The sequence below is a fragment of the Gracilinanus agilis genome, unplaced genomic scaffold (assembly GCF_016433145.1).
Source record: "Gracilinanus agilis isolate LMUSP501 unplaced genomic scaffold, AgileGrace unplaced_scaffold38451, whole genome shotgun sequence".
Taxonomy (NCBI): domain Eukaryota; kingdom Metazoa; phylum Chordata; class Mammalia; order Didelphimorphia; family Didelphidae; genus Gracilinanus; species Gracilinanus agilis.
Genome location: NW_025371858.1, coordinates 1 through 6,258, shown reverse-complemented (window position 1 = coordinate 6,258; position 6,258 = coordinate 1). Strand labels below are relative to the sequence as shown.

The window sequence follows — 6,258 nt, the reverse complement described above, 5'->3', positions numbered from 1 at the left end:
GTCCCTATGACTGTGCCTAGAGGGTGCTCAGTCCCTTGGCTGGGGATTGGTCCCTCTGCTTCCGCCTTGAGGGGTGCAGTTCCCATGGACTCAGAAGGGGTGAGGTCCCCTTAGCTGGACTCAGAGGGTCCCCAGTCCCTGTGAATGAACCCAGAAGGCATCTGGTCCTTGTGAATGAATCCAGAAGGTGTTCCATCTCCCCCAGGAGAGTGCTGGCGGGTCCAATCCCTGGGGCTGAGCTGAGGGTGTTCTGTCCCCCCTAGCTGGAGCAGAGCCTTCGGCTGGAGTCCGGGGAGCGGGAGCCTTTGGGGTACGGGGTGCTGGGCCAGCAGACCTTGGAGCTGCGACGTCAGCTAGAGGAGGAACAGGCCAGCTACAAGCGCAAACTCCAAGCCTACCAGGACGGGCAGCAGCGCCAGGCCCAGCTGGTGCAGAAGCTACAGGCCAAGGTGAGGGAGTGCCTGGGAGGGCCCCCACCCTCGGGGCTACCCTGGCCACAGCCGGTTCTTCTCTGGCTTGGGTCCTCCACCTGTGGTCCTGGAACTTGTCTTTGGAAGGTTTGCATCACTTTCTACTCAGCCAGTTCTTTTGTAGCATAATGCATTTTATTTTGTGCATTTAAAGAACATGATGCTTAGGAGAGCTCCTAGAAACTTCCCCGGACCCACAAAGGGATCCACAAAACAGAGAAATATGTAATTTAACAGCTTGGTTTAATCCAGCCTCTTTATTTGACACACGAGGAAACTGAGGCCCAGCAATGTGAAATCTCTGGTAAAAGTCACACCATTGCAGAGCCAGGATTCAAACCTCAGACTGCTGACTTCAGATCTGTGCAGTAGTGCCTGAGCTTTGCCTTTGTATAAAGATTCATCTCCACACCCTACATCCGGAAGTTAAGATATGGTTGTCTCCCCACTTAAATATGTCAGTTACTAGTTGGGGGCAGCTGGGTGGCTCAGTGAATGGAGAGCCATGCCCAGAGGTGGGAGGTTCTAGGTTCAAATCTGGACCCACACCCTTCCTAGCTGTGTCACCCTGGACAAATCACTTCACCCCCATTGCCTATACTGGCATTCCTCAAAGTTTCAGGGTAAGAAGCGTAAGGAGACTGAGGCAACTCTGGTGAAATAGAAGCCTAGACTGAGTGTCAGAACAGGTTTCTGCTTTCTGTGGGACCTTGGTTAAGTAGCTTCCCTTCTCTGAGCCTCAGTTTCCTCACCTGTAAAATGGACATAAGTTCTCTCAGACGGTCACTTTTCAGAGTTATTGCAAGCAAAGCACTTTGTAAACTGCAGAACTGTTTGTAAATGTAAGTTATCCTAAGGGGAAGACTAGAATTGGGTGTCAGAAGAGCTCAGCTCAGATCCCAGCTCTGTCACTCCCTTTCTCATCTTGAGCAAGTGACTCCCTCTCTCTGGACCTGATTTTCCTCAGTTGTAAAATGAAAGGATTGGACTAGCTGGTCATCGTGATCCACCCCCCACCCCCACCCCCCCCACCCCTCAGCTCTCTGACAGTCTCTGTTCTAAAGTCCCTCCCAGCTCTGACATTCTGGGTTGTAAGACCATTCCCAGTGCTGACTTTCTCCATGCTAAAGTTTCTCTCAGTTCTGATGTTGTGTTCTAAGGTCCCTCCCAGCTCTGATAATCTATGTACTAGGATCATTCCTAGCTCTGACATTCTCTGTTCTGAGTTCTTCTCAGCACCATCATTCTGTCTTCTCTGTTCTGATTGTCTGTGCTCCAAGATCTCTCCCAGCTCCAACATTCTCTGTTCTAAGAGCCTTCCTAGCTTCAACGTTCCATGCTCTAAGTTCTCTCCCAGCTCTGACATTCTCTGTTCTAAGGTCTCTCCCAGCTCTGACATTCTGAGTTCTAAGATTCCTCCCAGGTCTGACATTCTCTGTTCTAAGGTCTCTCCCAGTTCTGACATTCTGTATTGTAAGATCCCTCCCAGCTCCAACAATTTCTATTCTAGGATCTCTCCCAGCTCTGACATTCTCTGTTCTAAGATCTCTCCCAGCTCTGACATTCTCTGTTCTAAGGTCTCTCCCAGCTCTGACATTCTCTGTTCTAAGGTCTCTCCCAGCTCTGACATTCTGAGTTCTAAGATTCCTCCCAGGTCTGACATTCTCTGTTCTAAGGTCTCTCCCAGTTCTGACATTCTGTATTGTAAGATCCCTCCCAGCTCCAACAATTTCTATTCTAGGATCTCTCCCAGCTCTGACATTCTCTGTTCTAAGATCTCTCCCAGCTCTGACATTCTCTGTTCTAAGGTCTCTCCCAGCTCTGACATTCTCTGTTCTAAGGTCTCTCCCAGCTCTGACATTCTCTGTTCTAAGGTCTCTCCCAGCTCTAACATTCCCTGTTCTAAGTCTTCTCCTAGCTCTGACATTTTGGCTTCTAAAGCCCCTTTAACTCCAACATCCTCTGTTCTACGTCCCCTCCAAACTCTGGCGTTCCATGTTCTAAGAGCTCTCGTACCTCTGAAATTCTCTGTTCTAAAGCCCTTTCCCCATGCTGCCATTCTCTGCCCTAAGACCCCTCTCCCTGACATTCTCTGTTGGAAGGGCTCTAAGTCCCACCCATCTCTACAGGTCTGGAGCAGGGGGTTATATCTGCCTGGGGACTCTTCTGACCCCCGCCCCCAATCCCTTCACTCCCCCCAGGTTCTTCAATACAAGAAGAAGTGTGGAGATGTGGAACATCAGCTTCTGGAGAAATCTACAGAGCTGGAGCAGCAGAAGTTAGCGGTAGCTGCCCTCATCCACCCCCTGTCCCCCCACGCACCCTTGACCCTGGACTTCTCCTTTTCTCAGGGATTCCTGAGCTTCCCACACTTAGGTAGGGCGTAGGCAGGGCTGACTGGTGAGTGCCAGGACAGAAGCCTGTGGTCGCCAGTCCTGGGGCGGCTCCTCGGGGCTGTAGTAAGAACCCTGGAGTCCGAGAATCTGGGGTTAAATCCTTGTCCTGATGTTGACTAGCAGTGTGACTTTGGGTAAGTCCTTTCCCCTTTCTGGGTCTGTTTTCCCCTCTATAAAAGGAGGGTCCTGGGTAAGATGATTCCTATGGTTTGCTCTGATCTTCTTGTCCCTAACAACTGAACCATCCCTCTTGCCGTTAAGTCTGGTGCCCATCTTTGGGAAGCCAACTTGGATGTGCCCATGTGTCTCTAGCAGGAAGAAGAACACAGCCAGGACCTGGAGAATGCCCTCATCCGGCTAGAAGAGGAGCGGCAGAGGTGGGTGGACATCTGGACAGGCAGCAGTTCATCAGGGAGGGCACGCCATGCTCCAGGGCTCCCTGATTTGGTGTGTGCCCTTCTCGGGTCCATCCTCCGCTGGCACTGCCCGTTCCTCTCATTTCCTTAATGGGCTGACCCTTGTGCTTTTTGCCCGGGCCCCGTGCAGTCAGAATGGCTGGACTTTGGCCCCTTGGTGGAACAAGGATACTTGGCACTTACTGCCCGCCAGGAATTCAGGGTGAGGGCTGTATCAGGAGCCTGAGCCGCCCTTCCCACCCCACTGTAGGAGTGCCAGCCTGGTGCAAGTGAATGCCATGCTTCGGGAACAACTCGACCAGGCCAGCGCCGCCAACCAAGCCTTGACCGATGACATCCGCAAAGTGACCAGCGACTGGACCCGGAGTCGGGGGGAGCTGGAACAACGAGAGGCAGAATGGCGGCGGGAGGAAGAGGTAGGCAGGACCTCGGTCTTGGGGCCCTGAAGCACTCCCTGGTGCCAGGCTTCTTTTTTATAACACTTTAGCCCTTGGTCCACTCCATTCCACTTACCCTTCCCAGAAATGACCATGAATGCCAGCAGTCAGAAGCTGGCCTCCCGGGGTGCCTCTTTGTAGTAGGGTGGTGGCTGTGGCCTTCCAAAAGTGAGTAAAAACTTAGGTATCTCCTGCTAAAACCCTAGTGATGAGCTTTTGGTACGCTGTGGGGCAAACTCTTGGGAGTCACAGGAGCTGAGTTCAAATTCTGAATCCTGAGTGACCTTTCCGAGGCTCAGTTTCCTTTTCTGTAGAAGGATAGGCTTAAGACAAGGAAATCCCTGAGGTCCCTTTTGCCCTTAAATCCTGGGAGCCCTAGGAACCCCAAAACAGAATTTAAAAAACCCCTGAAAACCAGATGGTGCCAACACAGACACATTATAAAAATAAAGTACCTGGTCACCATCCAGGACTCTCCCTCCTGGGTATCTCAGGAGAGGGCTTGATGTAATGAAGTCTTGACCCTCTGGGAGTTTCCTCTTAGTCTTCTGGGCTGGGATTTCTGCCAAAGGCGAGACACAGTCCTTCCCTCCTCCTGTCTCCCTACCCTGAGGGAGCTGTGAGCTATGCGGACTGGTGAGGGTGGGGAAAGCCATCTCCAGCCTTCACCGCCATCCCTCGAATCCTCTCTCCCAGTCTTTCAATGCCTACTTCAGCAATGAACACAGCCGGCTGCTTCTTCTCTGGAGGCAGGTCGTGGGCTTCAGGAGACTGGTCAGCGAGATGAAGACTTCCACAGAGAGGTGAGAGCCGGGGCTGCCGGGGAGGGCGCTGGCCTTCAGGGAGAAGGGTTCGTCTTGGGTCTTGCCTGCTCCGAGTTTGACTCCTGCCTTGAGCCTTGTAATGTGGAACCCAAAGAGGCTCATTTGATTTTAGGCTATGAGAGGAGGGAGAGACAGTTTTCAGGGCAAGGAAGGCTAAAATCCTGCTGACCACTGACCTGGCCAGGCCATATCTTGAGTGTTTTGGTCAATTTTGGGCACCTTGTTTTATATTTTTTATTTTAATTTCATCTTTTAAATGGTTTGTTCTATTTTTATTTATTTTGTTAAATATTTCCCAATTACATTTTTTTTATCTATAGAATTTTTTCCTGATTTTAAAAATTGTTTTCAGTTCCACATAGAAAATTTTTTTTTTTTAACTTTTCTTTCTCTGGAGATGGATTGCCTTCTTTGTCTTAAATCATTCAGAGTTATCCTGGATTATTTCATTACTGAGAGTAGCTAAGGCTTTTACAAGTGATCATAGTATAATATTGCTGCATAACTAATTTTTTTTAAATCCTTACCTTCCATCTTAAAATCAATACTGTATACTGGTTCCAAGGCAGAAGAGCAGTATGGGGTTAGAAATAGTTTTTTTTAAACCCTTACTTACCTTCCATTTTGGAGTCAATACTGTGTATTGGCTCCAAGGCAGAAGAGTGGTAAGGGCGGGCAATGGGGGTCAAGTGACTTGCCCAGGGTCACACAGCTGGGAAGTGTCTGAGGCCAGATTTGAACCCAGGACCTCCCGTCTCTAGGCCTGGCTCTCCATCCACTGAGCTACCCAGCTGCCCCCTGGGTTTTTATTTTATATGGTTATTCTCTTAAAAAATGAACAACATGGAAATAGGTTTTGTGTGGTAATACATGTATAGCCCATGTATTAAATTGCTGGCTAGCTCTGGGAAGGGGGAAGGAAGGGAGAGAGACAATTGGAAAGATATATCTCTGGAAAACGTATATGGAAATTTGTTATGTGTAATTGGTAAAACAAAATACCTTTACCAAAAAAAAAAACCAAACGTGTATACAAAATCATTAAATAAAAGGGCCTTTGGGAGGGAGGGCACTAAAAGATGGGGAAATCAAGAAAGCGTTCATGTAGAAAGTGGGGCTTGAGCCATATCTTTAAGGAAAGTTGGACTCTGAGGAGGAGGAGGTAAGGAGGGAGTGCATTCCAGGCAAAGACGTGGAGGAGGGAAATGGAGTGTGATGAATGAGGAACAGAGAAAAGGCCGGTTTGGCCGGACCACAGACTGTGGGAGAGGCAGTAACGAATGGCTGTTGAAGCTGTAGATAGGTGAAGGCCAGACTGTTCAGGGCTTTAAAAGCTAAACAGAGTAGTTCCTATTTTATTTTGGAATAATAAGGAGCCACAGGGGATGGGTGAATGGGGAAGGCGCAAGGTCGGATTAAGGAATGCAGTGTGTCTATTGCTCAGTTGTACTCAAAAGTGAGGATCATGGCTTCCAGGTCTCCAGAAATAAGCATCTCAAGTTTTTTCAGCCAATTCTATTTATTTCAATTTCATTTTTTAAAATATTTCATTTTAATTTAATCTTATTTCATTTTTGATTTAATTAAAATTTATTTAATTAAATAAAATATTGACTCAAAATATTTAATTTAAATTTTTTATTTAACTTTTTTTTATTTTTAAATAATTTTTATTTTTTAGAAGTTATCATGGTTATATGATTAATGTTCTTACT

General features: G+C 48.1%; 1 long non-coding RNA gene across 1 annotated transcript; it reads left to right on the top strand.

Moving 5' to 3' along the window:
• The first annotated feature begins 3,177 nt into the window (after positions 1-3,177).
• LOC123255057 lies at positions 3,178-4,465 on the top strand. The gene is made up of 3 exons (XR_006506734.1): positions 3,178-3,243; positions 3,533-3,698; positions 4,416-4,465. It is a non-coding gene; the product is annotated as an uncharacterized LOC123255057 (long non-coding RNA).
• Positions 4,466-6,258: the final 1,793 nt, after the last annotated feature.